Consider the following 18,374-nt stretch of genomic DNA (forward strand, 5'->3'; position numbering starts at 1 on the left):
ACTGAATTTCTTGAAGTAACATAAATGTATATTCTCATTACATTTTTTAGTTCAATAAATTGTAAAAAGCATGCATGCTCATCAACATTTAAGTATGTTTTAAATTGAATAGGCCTATAGTGGCGAGTGCAGGAATCTAATGACCATTCTGGGCTGCACTTCCCAAAATGATGTCCAAGAAACACTGTTACCCATGGTATCACCAGAGATGCCCCTAGGAAGTATTCTGAGAAAGTAAAGTTAAACAGGTTTCTTCAGTGTAGGATTTCACAGAGTCTTGAATATTAAATGCATATCCACTAAGAAGAGGATGTGAGTTTCCCAAACATATTTGTGCAGGAGTTTGTAGTCTACTTGTGGTTGCTGTTGAGTCTCTTTTCCTCTAAAATATATAAATGAATTACATAGAGCTGTTACCTAAATTAGACATAAGCTCAACAAGGATCCACAGATTCACCTTCCCGGCACTGAGACCTGAGGGAAGTTACTTAATGATTAGATTACCCATCAGGAAAATGGAGATAAAGATATGACTTAACTCATACTTGGCTTTAAGGGAATCCAAAATGGATATATGTTAGCTAATAAATAATTGTTTTGGTTATTATCATTATGTCTGTTTTCGTCTGCTCAGGCTGCAATAATAAAATACCATGGACTGGCTGACTTAAACAACCGAAACTGATTTTCTTAGTTTTGGGGACCGGAAAGTCCAAGATCAAGGTCCATCAGGGTTTGGTTCCTGGTCAGGACCCTTTTCCTAGCTTGCAGATGTCTGCCTTCTTGCTGTATACTCACACGGAGGAGAGGGGGAGAGAGTTCTCTGTTATCTCTTCAACATAAGGACATTAACCCAATTAGATCAGGGCCCTACTCTTATGATCTCATTTAATTTTAATTACTTCCATAAAGGCCTTATCCACAAATACAGTCACATTGGAGGTTGGGGCTTCAATACATGAATTTTGAAGGGAGACACAATTCAGTCTATACCAATTCCCTTTCCATCTGATTTATATCCTTTCACTCCTTACTATCTACTATATTGCTAAAACAATAAAAATTTGAGGCCATTGAGAGGTGAACAGGTTTTTCAATTTACTGCTGCCACAGACCTGTGGAGGCCCAGAGTAGGGTTGTTGGCTTGGCTCTTCAGATCAAGTGAATGAAGCCATTCTACCCTGAGAAGATGGTAAATAAACAGAAGCTGTCATCCGGCTTCCTAACTCAGCCATCAAGTTAACGTCATGCTGTATTATTATAAAGTGGCTGGACACAGAAAGAGCTTTGGCATGAGAAATAAGGGCCCCACATATATTTTACAATTCTTCTCATACTTAGTGGGAAAACCACCTTAAGAAACAAGGCTTTCCTACTACTGGACCAGCTAAATCCATAATGTTATAAATTAAGAAATTTCCATATGGTGTATATCAAAACAAATCATCATAATCCCAGAATGTAAAAATATGATGAAAAATAAAATAGTCAAAGGACAGACTGAAAGGAAATATTTGTCTTAAAAGTGACATTTAACATTACTATTAGTATGTGTATGGAATGCAAACAACAGAGCATATTATCAGAAACAAAGAAAACAACCAAATGTACTAATGAATAAATTAGAAACACAAAAGAGCCAACAACTCTTCAGTCAAAGGGAACCTGTGGGAACTGCTTGCCCAGATCACAGTGTTTGGAGGCTGTGTGTGTAATTGCACCAGGAATCCCCTCTCTTTGTCCTCATCTTGCCTCCAAGCAAAGGTCTGCTCATCTTTTGAGCTGTACATATGTATCACCTCCCCTCCTATGCTGGCCACATCCTCCAGGTACCTCCTCAAACACCTTTTTATACTTGAAGGCTTCATGTTACCTACTGTAATTATTTCCCCACAAGATGTGGAAATTTTCTGAGTGCGAAACTAAGCCTTTCTCACTTTGCATCTCCAGTCTCTAGTATCTGGCACAAGTTCTGACAGAGTGGGTATTCAGTACGAGGTCATTTAATAAATAACTTTCATCACTCTCAAGGCAGTAATAGGAAACAAATGGAGGTTTAACAATAATTTACTTAGATACTCAAAGAAATACAGCTTTAAACGTTTACTGTAGAACAAATTATATACTTAATAGTAAAAAAAATGTAAATGATAAAAATGGGTTCAACTCTTCAGAAAAGTAACATGGCAATACCTATGGCAAGAAATCTCAGCAATCCCAATTCATGCTAGGCACAGTGGCTCACGCCTGTAATCCCAGCACTTTGGGAGGCCAAGACAGGCAGATCACTTGAGGCCAGGAGTTTGAAATCAGCCTGGCCAACATGGCAAAACACTGTCTCTATAAAAAATAAATAAATAAAAATTTAATTAAAAAAAAACTCAGCAATCTGTTCATTTTTTCTGAGTGTCAGTCAGAATTTTATCCAAAGAAAGTAGCAAAAGAAGAAAATTAGCAGGTATAGAAATTCGTATTTAAAACGTCAAAATATGAGAAAGTACTTATATAGGAGAAAAATGAGCAAAGTATCCCACATCAACTTATTGAAATATTATGCAACCATCAAAACTGGTAATTTAAGACTGCATTTTTTTAAATGTTTAAGGTTATATGTGCAACAGTTCATCACATGTGTATTTGAGAATGCAAAGTATGTCATTTCTGGCATATTGTAAACACAGACTTTTAAAAATGAAACTATTACATTATTTCTTTATGTACCTCAACAGCTTGAGGTATAATTTACATACTATACAATTCACTCAGCTGAAGTGTACAGTTCAATGGTGATATGGTTTGGCTCTCTGTCCCCACTCAAATCTCATCTTGTAGCTCCCATAATTCCCACGTGTTGTGGGAGGGAGCCAGTGGGAGATAACTGAATCAGGGAGGCAGGTCTTTCCCTTGCTGTTCTAGTGATAGTAAGTCTCACAAGATCTGACGGTTTTAAAAATGGGAGTTTTCCTGCACAAGCTCTCTCTCTTGTCTGCCACCATGTGAGATGTGCCTTTCACCTTCTGCCATGATTGTGAGGCCTCCCCAGCCACGTGGAACTGTAAGTCCATTAAACCTTTTTCTTTTGTAAATTGCCCAGTCTAGGGTATATCTTCATCAGCAGTGTGAAAATGAACTAATACAAATGGTTTTTAGTGTATTTACAGAGTTGTGCCAAACATCAACAAAATCCATTTTAGAACACTTTGATGATCTCAAAGAGAGCTGCAGCTGTCAATCCCCTACCCCACCCCATCATCTCCTCCCCACCACTACTTCCACCTCGGCCCTAAGCAACCATTAATCTACTTTCTGTCTCTATAGATTTACCTATTTTGGACATTTCATATAAACAGAATCATACAATATGTGGTCCTTTGTGACTAGCTTTTCATTTAGCACAATGTTATCAAAGTTCACTCATGTTGCAGCATCTGTCAGTACTTCATTTCTTTCTATTAATGAGTAACATTTCATTATATAGATATGCTGCACTTTATCCATTCATCAGATGATGGACATTGGGATTGTTCCCACATTTTGGCTATTATGAACAATGCTGCTCTGTCCTTCCATGCAAAAGTTTCTGTGTCGACACATGTTTTCATTTCTCTCGGGTATATACTTAGGAGTGGAATTACTGGATCATGTCATAATTCTATGTTTAACTATTTGAGGAACTAAAGACTGTTTTCCAAAGCAGGTGAATCATTTTGCAGTCCCAGGGTATGAGAGTTCCAATTATTCACATCCTCACCAACATTTGCAATTACCTGTTTTTGTTTTTTTATTCAGGCCATCCTAGGTAGCTCATCATGATTTTGATTTTAATTTCTCTGTGAAGTGGTAGCTCATGATGGTTTTGATTTGAATTTCCCTGATGGCTAATAAAGTTCAGCACCTTTTCATATGTTTATTGGCCATTTGTATATCCTCTTTGAAGAAACATCTGTTCAGATCCTTTGCCAAGAATTTTTTATTATTGAGTTGTAAGAGTTCTTTATATATTCTGGATACTAGTCCCTTATCAGGTATGTGATTTGAAAAATTTTTATTTCTCTGGATACCTTTGAAAGAATAATATTAAGAAAGTGAAAAGACAAGCCACAGAGGCTTTCAACGGTTTTTTAGAATTGTGCCAAACATCCACAAAATTAATTTTAGAACACTTTGATGATCTCAAAGAGATCAAACCACAGAGGCCTGTCTTTTCACTTTCTTAATATTATTCTTTTAAATGCATCCAGAGAAACCTAAGTATCATATTTTATTCCCACCATGATCCATATAAAACATACATTAACAAGACTTTTAAAATTTACATTGTATGCTTTCCTCCTTGAAATCGTATTTCATTCCTCCTCTCCATCCAAATTTCAACCTAATGAAATAAATACATTTATGCTTAAAGTCTTTTACTGACTTACAAATACTCTATCATATTTCTCTGCATCATAAAATTTCATACATACTTTAAAATTTTGAAATGGCTTTGATTTCCTGTGACCACAAAACTCTAGGCTTTAATATTATTCTTCTAGATTAATTATCATTATTAATATTAAACAAAAAGCATGTTTACTGTGATAGTTTTTAAACATAAGGAAAAAATTTCACTGGTAATGAATTGCTTAACAGGGTGGGAGACAGTTAAGAGTCTGAAGATTTGCCTGACATCAAAACTAGTCCTTTGATGATCAAGACTTTGAAAACCTTGGGTCAATATACCATGGTAAGATTACAGATGGAGGAGAGTGGTTTTTTGTAAAACAGAAAAGGATATGGCAGGCTGGTCTGAGTGCAGTGGTGTTTACAACTAATTGATCACAACCAATTACAGATTTCTTTGTTCCTTCTCCACTCCCACTGCTTTTGACTGCCTTAACAATAAATAAATAAACAAATAAATATAAAAGTAAAGGACATGGCAGAAGAAAAGGTAGGAGATACCCAAACCATGGGTGTGTTTTCAAGGGATATCAATTTTCAGAAAAAATACATCACAAGGTAAGGATCTGGAAATCAACTCCCTTCTAACTTTTGCGGTGTACATACCTCTTGGAAAGTTTCCTTAAGTGTACATGTTCCCCAGTTGGAAGACAGCTGCTATGGAGCAGCAGTCCCCAACTTTTTTGACACCAAGGACCGGTTTCATGGAAGATAATTTTTCCACAAACAGGGGGCTGGGGGGGTGGGAATTGGTTTCGGGATGATTCAACTGCAATACATTTATTGTGCACTTTATTTCTATTATTATTACATTGTAATATATAATAAAATAATTATACAACTCACCATAATGTAGAACCAGTGGAAGCCCTGAGCTTGTTTCCTGCAACTAGACAGTCCCATCTGGGGATGTGTGACAGTGACAGATCATCAGGCATTAGATTCTCATAAACAGCATGTAACCTAGATCCCTTGCGTGTTCAGTTCACAATAGGATTCGTGATCCTATGAGAATCTAATGCCCCCACTGGTCTGACAGGAGGCGGAGCTCAGGCAGTAATGCTTGCTTGCCCACTGGTCACCTTCAGCTGTGCAGCCCGGTTTCTAACAGGCCACAGTACCAGTCGGTGGCCCAGGGATTGCGATCCCTGCTATAAAGGATCTTAAGAGATGGTTGTGCTCCCTTCATTACGCATAATGAATTCTTGTTATATTACATAAAGTCTCATTTGCTAACACCTCTTTCTATACAAGATAGAAGTGGTATCCTATGTAGAGAAAGGAGCTTACTTTCTCTAATAATTCATGATGAAATAGGGTGGGTCAAAGCAGTCAAAGCAAACTCAAATAACCAAGTAAGGTTGTATTAAGCATTTGGTAAAAATATACCCAAATGCTGATTAATTTTATGTTCTTTTCTATTTTTACCCTAAAAGTTTGATGGCTTCCAATCACTTGCTATACTAGACAGTGATATATAAATAAGCCTAAAATAGCTACTTTTTATTAAAATCAGACTTAAGCTTGACAAGAGCTCATGACTAGATTAATATTGCTTACAGTCGTCTAAATGTCACTTTGACAAACTAAATGTTTGTCTTGATGACATCTTCCCCTAGGCATATGGCACTTCCATTAACTCCAGTGTTATCTTTGTTAGAAGCAGAAGAAGATGCTTCATTGTTTTCAGAATATTCACAATTTACAAGGCCTCTCTTTGGTCTTGATTTATAATTGCTCATAACATTAAAGGGAAAGATCTCTGCACAGCTAGCCAGTGTGTTTTTTTAAATTAGTATCTATTTCAAAGAACAAAGTGTTCTCTTTGAAACAAATACTTAACAGCAATGATCTAAATTTTAGATTAAAATGTCACCTTACAAAGTATAACCTTAAAAAAAGGTGTTATGCTAAATTTTACAATGGCAATCTTGGGTGACTCTGAGAAACTTTGCAAATATGAAATCATGGAAGAATATAAATTCATAATAGTCATTAATTCCATCCAACAAGCATTTAATGAAAACTAATCTTGAACAAGACCCTGTGATAGAAACTGTGGAAAATAAACACACTTTAGCCCTTGAAAAGATTCTGATTGCCAAACTGGCACCACCAAATACACAAAGAATTTATAAGGGGACTCATTATTTAAGTATTTATCCCCAAACTTAGCTGTCATAATTCAAAAAGATTCTCTAGGAAACCAATCACTTATAAAATTAGCTTAGCACTTAAACAGTCCTCCCTGACTGCCCTTACCACCAATGGCATTAAAATGCAAACAAATCAACTACAAATCTCGCAAAATAGACAATATTCCATGAGACTGATGAAAGTAATTCTGGAAACCTGCTTAAATAACAAGACCACAAAAAATGAGGCCCTCAGGATCCTCTTCATAATAATCAAGGAGAAGAAAACTACAATTTTATAGATACTTTAAAAGAGAATAAAATGCGTATCAAATGTAAAAAAATGGAAAAATTAAAATGGACCCTCTTTATGATTATGCTTAAGCAAAGGATAGTGTATTGTTTTACCATATAAACTGTCAGAAAATTTATTCCCCAAAAAACCTTACTAAATTGATTTGTTTTTTCCTAATAATTAGCACATACTTGCAAATAAACACTGGGACAATCTTTCTTTTGATGATTATCCATTTATTTTTTAAAAGACTCAATTCTAATCAAACTTTCTATGCATATTAACCATAAATTTTTGATCTTCATTTTCTTTTGCTCTATAAACAGCAGTTTTATACAAATATAAAGTTTTATACCTTCACAGCTACTAGTCCAAAAAAGACACTTATTCAATTAAACATCTTTTAAAATATTTTAACAAAGTACAAATATATTCACAACACAATCTGCTGACTAAAGTCTCCAACGAAGTTTACAGTACCTACAACAGCATCTACGGATGCTTAGAATAGTTTGTAAATTAATTTAGTTTACAGTTACATCTACTGCTTTAAGAAATACCATTAATACAAATGCATGATTTACAATATACCCGTCATAGCAAGAAAAAAAAGATTTATAAAATAAAATGTCTTTTAGGCATTTATTATGCCAAGTATTTAAATGATTACTGTCATTATGACATATGAATAATGCTCTTTTAGAGATAAAAGATTTTATTAGCTCAAGGACCACTGAACAGCTTGTAGGAAGCTCCAAAGTAAAATTTGCCTATCCCTATTGTAAAATAAATGGAACAGTAGTAATCTCTGTGTATTCCTTAAACATAAACTATGATGATTCCATTTGTATTATTGGGCCTTAAGTAAATGAATTGTTACAAATAAACAAAATTTTAGAAACTAGTTAACACCACTGACCCAAATTTGGTTTTTACTTGTTTACATATATCTAAGAAATTTTATCATGAGGTACATATTAAAAATTAATAATTATTTCTAACTTATGCACAAGCCAAAATGCTCACTTTTATCATGGAAGCAAAATTTACTTCTGAAAATAGTCTACATAAATAATACATAAACATACAGTTTTGAGACAGACTAACATCCTCTCATGTTCTATGAATCAAAATGCAAAAGTCTCCATACTTACGTAAATGAACACATTTTCATTAATTTGGGACATATTGATATTATATGACTATGTGCATATCTATGTACACTGTAAAACAATTTTTTTTTTTTTTGAGACAGAGTCTCGCTCTGTCGCCCAGGCTGGAGTGCAGTAGCACAATATCGGCTTACTGCAACCTCCACCTCCCAGATTCAAGCAATCCTCCTGCCTCAGTTTCCCGAGTAGCTGAGACTACAGACTACAGGCATGTGCCACCACACCCAGCTAATTTTTGTATTTTTAGTAGAGATGGGGTTTCGTCCTGTTGGCCAGGCTGGTCTCGAACTCCTGACCTCAGGTGATCCGCCCACCTTGGCTTCCCAAAGGGCTGGGATTACAGGTGTGAGCCACCGTGCCCAGCCTGTGAGATAAATTTTCACAATGTTTCTAGTGACAACATACTTTCTAGCTCCAACTACTGGAAAGAAAATAAAAACCTAATATAAAAATTAATTTTCCTTTTTTTAAACAAGTAAAGTTTTAAGTGGAAAAATAGAGCCAACACTCCTCATTACAACAGGGACTGGGCACTAAAAGGTTCAGTGTCAAAAATGTCTTCATTCCCCAATATAATAAAAGATATAAGAGCATTCTCTCTAGTCTGAAAGTCAGATTAGCTTTACTGTTTTGTCTTAAAAACTGCTTTCCAGGGTACAAGATAGCCATGCTGGTTAAATTCCTTCTACTGCCAACTTTATACCTGATGTAACCATACAGGTTGGCATCTTGCAGCACCACACCCATGATAACCAATGCCAATCACTTTACTCCAAAAAAGAAGAGGGCACTAAAGGCAATTACCACCCACAGCACTGAACAGGCAATAAATCCCAACCAAAAGATCCTTAATTCAGCCTCTGAGACAGTTTTGTTATCTTGAGGGGATGCCTTCCTGCACTCCCAGTGGCTCTTCCTGGACACCCAGTGGTTCTTCTCATCTTCATCAGGATGATTCCACCAATGCAGGTCCACCATTAATCTACCTGTGACAGTCTTCACTGCCCCCAAATCACATGGCAACAAGAGAACTGTCACCATCCAGGCAGTATAACTGCTGCTGAGCAATTCACAGAGATGGATTATAACTGCATAACTGCATGGACTCAAAAGAGTAAGCAGAAAAATTATGCTATTGGGTATCTAATTTTTTTTGGTCTATTGTTTTTAATCCCCTATTCTGAGAAGCATTTTTGGTCTATTAAGTTGTCTTCTCTTCTGCATTGAAGGGTGAAACATCTTCAGTGTCATCATTACTGTCCTGCTGCAACATGGCAGCCACGCGCTAGTCCCTTGATCTTCATCTCAAATGAATTCACCTTCAGTGACCTTTTTTTCCAGTGCCACTTACCCTTGAGCTTCCTGTATCTTTCTAGTTCCAATTAATGAGCAACATTCTAGCCAGATCTAGGCAGACTAAAACACGTGCTTGAAGGGACTTTCTGCTGTAAAACCTCGTAACCCAGTCCCCGAGGGCGTTTCTTAGCACCAACTGTGTACACTGTGCACTACTCTTTTGCCTCTGAGCTTTGTGGTCCACTCCAAACCAACTGCTGAACAAGACACAAAAGTTTCCCCAGTCTATAAGTCTTCATGGGTTTGGTTGTTAATCACTAAGAAACAGATAAACATGGAACTGTCAAAAAATCCTTACAATAGTGGCCCCTAGTCTAAGGATCTTAACTGCTTCCCAGAAAGGTAAAACATACTCTGCTTTTATTCACTCATTAATACTACCCCACCACTACCATAATTCCCCACTCTACCTCATACCTTATCATTAGCCAAATCCCTTCCTCCAAGGTGGTCTGCTCTCCCTAAATGAAAATGCAAGTGAAGCAGAACAGTGGGTCTCAGGTGGACAGTTTGCCTTTCTGAGGAGCCCTGGGTAAGAGTCACTATGTAAGCAAGGCATTTTCCACATGTCCAGTCATTCATGAAACATCTACTGTGACTTATCACATCATGACTTACCTTATCAGTGATAATGTAGATCACCCAACAAATTCAGAAAAGTTATGTGAGCAGCTTAGAGAAATAAACCAAGACCAGAAGGCAGAAATCCTTGATTCTATGCTGCTTCCATGAGAAGGGGGATTCTGAATCCTATCAGAGTACCACCACCTTTTGATAGCAAATGTTTGTAATACACAGAGACAGTATGTACACAGAGAAAGAAAAACAACATAAAGTCCAAAATGTAATATAAAAAGAAAATAAAAGAGATTAACTTTTATTGTCTTTCATATGTGTGATTTAGGTACACACACACACATACACACCAAGATGTAAATACTCAGAGAGAACACCACCAAATGGTTTAATGATGTACTAAGATGCTTGCAACCACTTTTAATGGGTAAATTTGGATTTTAAAAAAGTAAAAAACATTCACCTGAATATTCTCAACAATTTTTATTGGATAATTTAGAATAAGGGCTAAATTTGTATGTACACACACACATATACATAACCATCATATTTCCTACAAACGTGTATTAGTGCAGTTGTATATATAATAATTCAAATACCACAAACATCACTGCTACTACGGATGGGATTTGCCAGAATGGTAGACATTACTTTGTAATGTTGCTAATAAATCAAAGTACAACTTTTGAAGTACTCAGCAGCTGCATTTCTGAAAATTTCAGAATACAGTCATGTGTTGCATAACGACATTTCAGTCAACAAAAACTTCATGTATAATTCTGGTCCCATAAGATTATAGTATCATATTTTAACTATACCCTTCCTATGTTTAGATACACAAGTACTTACCATTGTGTTACAACTACCTACAGTAACATACTATACGGGCAGCCCAGGAACAATAGGCTATACCATATAGCTTAGGTGTGCAATAGGCTATACCATCTAGGTGTGTGTAAATATACTCTATGATGTCTGTACAACAAAAAAGCTGCCTCGTGACACATTTCTCAGAATGTGCCCCCATCATTAGTGATGCATGACTGTATGTGTATTAAAACTGGACATACATAAATATAATTGTCTTTAAATGTTAAATGGAGTTGGGTTTTTGTTTTGTTTTTTGTGTTTTTGTGTGTGGTTTTTTGTTTTTTGTTTTTTGGTTTTTTTGAGACAATGTCTCGTTCTGTTGCCCAGGCTGGAGTGCAATAGTGCTATCTTGGCCGCTATCTTGGCTCACTGCAACCTCTGCCTCCCAGGCTTAAGTGATTCTTGTGCCTCAGCCTCCCAAGCAGATGTGATTACAGGCGCATGCCACCACGCCTGGCTAATTTTTGTATTTTTAATAGAAATGGGGTTTCGCCATGTTGGCCAGGCTGGTCTACAACTCCTGGCCTCAACTGATCCACCCACCTCGGCCTCCCAACGTCCTGAGATTACAGGGGTGAGCCACCACACCCAGCCGAGTTAGGTCTTTGGTTTAGGTAATTACAAATACGTTTTTCATCAGTTGACTCTCCAACGGGGACATTCAAAGATTTTGCAAAATGCATCAAATATGCATTCACTTAGTTAGCTGTTCTGTACACTACAGAATGTCTAGCACCCTTTAACCCCTGCCCACCAAACATCAGTAGCATACTTTATTCTTTGGGACAACCAGTAGTTCCCATCAATTTCCAAAACACTCCATTAGGGGGCAGTACCACTCCTACTGAGACCCACTGAATAAAGCCATCCTAAAAGTATTGACTAGGGACAGACAGACAACAGACCCAGTGCTAGTGAGACACTAGGGACAAAGTGATTAAAAATACAGAGCAAGAGCTTAGAGCACAGTGGGGAAAGTGACATTAAACAACTGTCCAAGTAATTAGGTCAATACAAAATACTATAAATGCCATGAAGGAAAGCTATAAACTGCTAATTTAGATGGTGGGGTGGCATCAGACTTGAGGAGTTTGTGAACTACTAAAATTCTTTTATTAACTTGGAGACATAAGTAGGGTTGGCAGCTGTATAATTTTGCCATGAAAGGTCATTTAAAAATAATAATAACTAGCATTTGTAACCACTGTAGTAGCAAGAGGCAGTAATGAAATCATCTCTGAATTTTAAAAAAATATATAAAACAAAAAAGTACTTTTAGCTTGGTGGAAAACCTCACTACATTTTTTTTTAATGTCTTTGCTGCAGGCTGGTATAAGACAGCAGCATTTTACTATCATATACTAGATCTCTATGTGGTCTCTGGACCAGGGGCATCAACATTACCTGAAAGTCTGTGAAAAAATGCAAACTTTCATCTCACACCTACTGCATCAAATCAATCTCTCTCTCTCTTTCTGTCTCTCTCTCTTCTTAAGGGTCAGGGTCGCACTCTGTCGCCGACGCTGGAGTGCAGTGGTGGGTGTGATCATAACTCACTGCAGCCTGCAACATTGGGACTCAAATGATTCTCCCGCCTTGAGTCTCCTGAGTAACTGGGACTACAGGCACGCAACCCCATGCCTGTCTAAGTTGTTTTTTAAATATATATATATTTTTTAGAGACAAGGTATCTCACTATGTTGCCTAGGCTGGTCTCAAACTCCTGGCCTCTAATGATCCTCCTACATTAGCCTCCCCAGTCACTGGAATTACAGGCACAAGCCACTATGCCTGGCCTAAATTTCAGCTTAACAAGATCCCCAGATGATTCACATCCACATTAAAGTTTGAGAAGGACTGTGTCCAGAACAGATCATATGGACCCTCAATGGCTGAAATTCAGCCATAATCGTTTACATTTAAGAATCAGTAATGGCCTTTAACACTTGAAAGTGATTGAGGAGTCCTGGAAAAATCAGGGTGAAAAATGAAACAGAAAGCAGACAAGCTGCTGTAACAAAAGTATCTTGGGGTGGGAAGGAAAGCAAACAAGCTAGAATCCTAAAAAATCATCTTTCTGGCCAGGCACGGTGGCTCACGCCTGTAATCCCAACACTTTGGGAGGCTAAGACAGGTAGATCACTTGAGTCCAGGAGTTCAAGACCAACCTGGGCAACACAGCAGAACCCCGTCTCTACAAAAATAAAAATAAAAATTGCCATGCTGGGAGGCCGAGGCAGGCAGATCATGAGGTCAGGAGATCGAGACCACGGTGAAACCCCGTCTCTACTAAAAATACAAAAAATTAGCCGGGCGTGGTGGCGGGCGCCTGTAGTCCCAGCTACTCGGACAGGCTGAGGCAGGAGAATGGCGTGAAACTGGGAGGCGGAGCTCACAGTGAGCAGAGATTGTGCCACTGCACTCCAGCCTGGGCGACAGAGCAAGACTCCGTCTCAAAAAAAAAAAAAAAAAAAAAATTGCCATACATAGTGGCACACACCTGTGGTCCCAGCTACTTGGGAGGCCGAAGTGGGACGATCACTTGACCCTGGGAGGTCAAGGCTGTAGTGAGCCATGATTGCACCACTGTACTCTGGACTAGTAAAGCAAGACCCTGTCTCAAAAAATAATAATAATTGAGAAGAAAAAAAAAATGAAGTGCTAATCACAAACAAACAGCATTCATAGCTTTGCAGTAGATTTTAGGAGCATAAAACTGAGTCGCACGACTCCTATGTGGGAGAATGCCTCCAGGGATTTCGTTAAAGCTGAGTCTTGTCCTGACTGCTACTCCTGCCATAAGACAAAGCAATTTTTATCACTATTGGTCAAGAATTCAGCCTGCCATTTAGGTGACTTCAGTAGCACCTGTTGAGGTGCTACAGTTGAATTCACGTTCTGAGATCATTAATTCCACAATTAGTTTTTATAACAAAGGAAATCTCTCTAGAAATGTGTTAATTATGAGCAAAGACATGAGGCCAGATTCACGTCTCTTTTCTAGGCCACTTTGATGGGAAAATAATTGCCAGTACAACGCAATGCCTTTTATAGTATGAAGAAAAGTTACAGTAAAGATCTGTGCTAGCCGGGCACAGTGGCTCATGCCTGTAATCCCAGCAGTTTGGGAGGCCAAAACACGAGGATTGCTTGAGCCCAGGAGTTTGAGTCCAGCCTGGACAACACAGTGAGACCTCTGTCTCTACAAAAAATTTTTAAAACTTAGCCAGGTGTGCTGGCATGCACCTGTAATCACAGCTACTTGGAAGGCTGAGGTGGGAAAATCACTTGAGCTTGGGAGGATGCTGCTGCAGTGAGCCATGATTGCACCACTGCACCCCAACCTGGGCAAAAAAGGAGACCCTGTCAAAAAAAAAAAATCTGTGCTGACCAATAAGGTAGCCACTAGCCACATGTGGCTAATGAGCACCTGAAATGTGGCTAGTCTAAATTGAGATGTATAATAAAGTACACAAGCAGATTTTTAAAGCAACACAAAAAAAGAGTAAAATATCTCAATAATAACTTTAATGTCCAAATTATATTTTTACATATGGGGTTCTTCAAGTATAATAAAAGTAAAGTCATCTGTTTCTTTTACTTTTCTGTTTTTTGTTTTGTTTTGTTTTTGTTTTTTGTTGTCTTGTTTTGTTTTTTGAGACAGGGTCTCATTCTATCACCGAGACTGGAGTGCGATGGTGCAATCAGAGCTCACTGCAGCCTCAAACTCTGGGCTCAAGTGATGGTCCCACCTCAACCTGTGGAGTAGCTAGGACTACATGACAGACACACATCACAGCTGGCTAATTTTATTTTTTTGTAGAGACGAGGTTTCACTATATTGCCCAGGCTGGTCTCCAACTCCTGGCCTCAAGCCATCCTCCCGCCTTAGCCTCTGAAAGACCTAGGATTACAGGCCTGAGCCACAATACCTGGCTTCTTTTACTTTTTTAATGTAACTACAAGAAAAATTTTAATGACATGAAGTTTGCATTATGTATCTATTGAACAGTGCTGGTCAAGAAGCTCATTAGAATTATACATGCATCAATCTTCAATTTAGATTATAATCTATAGATAAATTACAGAAATTACAGATAATCTACAGATAATCCTAGAGAATAACTGCAGAAAACATGAATTTTGGAGGTAGCCAAACAAAAAGAGGTGCTTGGCAGTATTGATCTTTTCATTTTAACAACAGCTGAGCAAGAGAGCCCTTTCAGAAATGTCTGCCTGAGGGTCTCTAAATTTATACCCAAAGAAGAGAGAAACATCAAGTATTTAATAAAAATAGCACCGGGGGAGGAACTGATAAAAACTGAAGTGCAATCACAATGATGACCAGTTCTCTCACAGCCTAGGAATGTAGGGGTGGAAAAGATAAACAAATTCCACTGACAATAGCCAATAATTTCCTGGTCTAAGGCATTCAAATAACTAAACCTTCCCGCCTCTAAGTAAATGGGAAAGTAAAACCACAATCCCAATACTTGCCTCAGATCAAGAATGGTGCTACCAGTGGAAGTCACAGAAAGATTGTATTGATTTGCAGAGGTATAACTATAAATTAAAATTAACTCATAGTTCTTCTTTCATAGTACAAAGAAAAACAGAAAAGCTCCCATGGAATTAAAAAGTAGATTCAGAAATCATTGTTTAAATAGCAAGACCTCCACACACAATGTTAAAACATCTCCAATAATGGAAAATGGTGCTGGGTCAGATTCAGTTTGGGAATAAGACTACGAGTACGAAGCAAAGCAAAGTAGCTAAAGCCATCTCCAATCTAGGCAGATTCCTCTCATTCCTGGCCCCGGGAACAATCCCATCACTTAGGAAATCTGGACCTCTGCCAGCCTGCTGCTTCTGTAGCATGCTGGGGGATGGGTGAGGAGGGTTTGGAAATGTCTGGGCAGCTGGCTTTTATCACAAAGCCTTCTCTCTTGGAAAGGCCTATAATGAATTTCCTAGACATGATATAATACAATATTTTAAGTGATTAATAGTGCAAAAATATTACATTTAAAATACTACGTTTAAAAAATGAATGTCCAAGGCATAAGAGATCAATAATTACACGAATTAAATGTGATGAAAATATTAAAATAATTGTATTTTAGTGGTTTTTGAATTGCTTTCATTAGGCTTAACCTCAAAACATCTAAATAGAAAAGGAAGAAACTAATCAATTGAAAGCTTAATGTACGTGGCAGGTACTACCGTAACTTATTCCACTTAAAAATAACTTTTTTTAAAGATAGAGTCTCCCTATGTTGCCCAGGCTGGAGGGCAGTGAAGCCATTGCAGCTCACTTCAGACTTGCATTCCTGGACTCAAGCCATCCTCCTGCCTCAGCCTTCTGAGTAGCTAGGACAACGGGCCTGTGCCACCACACCTGGCCAAGTTTTTTTTATTTTTTAGAACTGGGGTCTTGTTATATTGCCCAGGCTTGTCTCGAGCAGTCCTCCTTCCTTGATCTCCCAAAGCACTGAGATTATGAGCCACTGTGCCCAGACACAATTAACTTTTAGTAGAGAATTTACTATGAGCCATTCACTGTTTTAAGTGTTTTACATGTTTTGAAACTGTTGTGATCCTATCAACCCTATGAGCTAAGTATTATTAGCATCCTCCTGTTCGAGATGAGGAAGCTGAGGCATCGAGATGTTAAGTATCACATAGCCAAGGAGTGTTGGAGCCTGGATATGACGGACTACAGGTTTATGACACCAGGCAGCTGGCTCCAGCATCCTGACTTATCGCCCTATAATATATGAAACTGCCTCACAGCCTTCACTCGCAGATGAGGACGCTGAAGCTCAGGGAGATTAAGCAACTGTCTGTTCATGGTAACAAAGCTACTAAGTGGTGGAGCAGAGTTTCAAATTCATATCTAATGCTAAATCCTTCTCATAAGCAGCTTCCTGTTATCACCAAACCTCTGCTCCAGTTTGTAATGCTGTCAGAAATATCTCATTTTCTCCTATTCTCAGGGGATGGTTGCTAGCCACTTCTCTCTTTTCTCTTAGCCAAACTGCCAATACTGCCTCCAGAGTTTGAGCTGTTAGCTCTTGAGGCACCTAAAGAATACAAAATAGGATTTACGTTTCTCACTGCTATGTAAAATTAAGCATTCAGGTCCACAAATCTAGAACACAGAAACACAGAACATAGAGTCTGAATAGACAAATTAGAAAGTGACTCATTACTTGTCATTAATGTTATGAAATAGAAGAAATAACTACCTTTTTGAAATCCACATTGCTAGGGTTTCTAGGTCACATACCTCCCCTAATCTGATGCTGAATGCAATGTCTTTAAATCCTGACCTTTTCAGAAGCAGAATAAGGGGGTGAGGATGAGAGGGCAGGAAACCTGGGTCCCAGACAAAGCTCCACTGTGAGAACAGAAGACTGTGGCCTGTGGAACAGCGCTTACCTTCCCTGAGTACAATTTCCATCTCTACAAAACAGAGATGAAACTATACGTCCACTCCTTCACAAGGCTATTTTGTTGCAAAAATTCACTGAAATACCATATGAAATTGCTTTGTAAACTATGAAGCCCTATAAAATATGTATTATAAATATGCAGTGACACTCCTGCCTAATCTTACCAAGCATGAGAAGGGGTTTCAGGGCTTCTGATGATGACAAAGAGGAAGACAGCAGTCTGCGCCTCTAATCCTACACACCCAGTAACCCAATCTTCCAGATGAAATCTTCACTGGACTTTCAGGTTCAGGAGCTGTGTTTTAAAACAACCGTGAGAGATAATAAGCACTGACTTAAATAAAAGGCTTGAAAACTCCAGGAAGGCATTATCACCACTGTAACTGCCATCCTAACAAATCTCTGAGGCATGGCTCAGGATGCTCAAGGGGAAAGTTAATTGCTAGACTTTCTGATCAAGTGTGAGACGGTGAAAATTTTACCTTAAAATCACTGAAAAAAAACCTGATACTCACAATACTTACATATTCTACTTTTTAATTAATTGAAAAAGAAAACTTAAAAAAAACCTAATACTTTAAAATCTAATATTCAGAACACTTCAGGTTTTCTTTTTCAGTTGTGCTTTTTTTCCTTCCTTCTTTCCCACTATTGCCATGCCAGTATCCCGGTCTGCCATCAACCCTGCCAAAGAGATGCATATATACAGAGAAAAGCCCTTTAAAGAGAGCAAAATAACTGAAGATCTCAAAATTCAACTAAAGAAACAGCTGCCCATTTCTTAAAATAAAAGATGTCTAATTATTGGTATTCATGTGGTCAGCCTACACCCTCAGAAGGGCACAGATCCACTCTTTCAGTCACAGCAGAAATCCTTTTAAGCCATTTGACATCCTGCACTGTGCAGTTTTAGACCTACGTATATGTCTGGGTTAGAGGAAAAACACATGATCACAAACTCTATAAAGAAAAAAGATTACGGAAGACAAAGACAACAAAAATTTTAAAATAAATAAAAAGAATTTTTCAAAATATATATATAATACAAGAAAGCCAGTGAGCTGACAAATGG

The 18,374-nt window shown here is 38.0% G+C and overlaps 1 protein-coding gene and 1 pseudogene across 5 annotated transcripts in view; both read right to left on the bottom strand.

Annotated features, from left to right (window-relative positions):
* CDK14 (cyclin dependent kinase 14) overlaps positions 1 to 18,374 on the bottom strand; it is a 600,921-nt gene that overhangs the window by 556,261 nt on the left and 26,286 nt on the right. The window lies entirely within an intron of this gene.
* LOC116814126 (Golgi apparatus membrane protein TVP23 homolog B-like) lies at positions 8,808 to 9,318 on the bottom strand (annotated as a pseudogene).

Source organism: Hylobates moloch, unplaced genomic scaffold, assembly GCF_009828535.3.
Source record: "Hylobates moloch isolate HMO894 unplaced genomic scaffold, HMol_V3 SCAFFOLD_1, whole genome shotgun sequence".
In the NCBI taxonomy this organism is placed as follows: Eukaryota; Metazoa; Chordata; class Mammalia; order Primates; family Hylobatidae; genus Hylobates; species Hylobates moloch.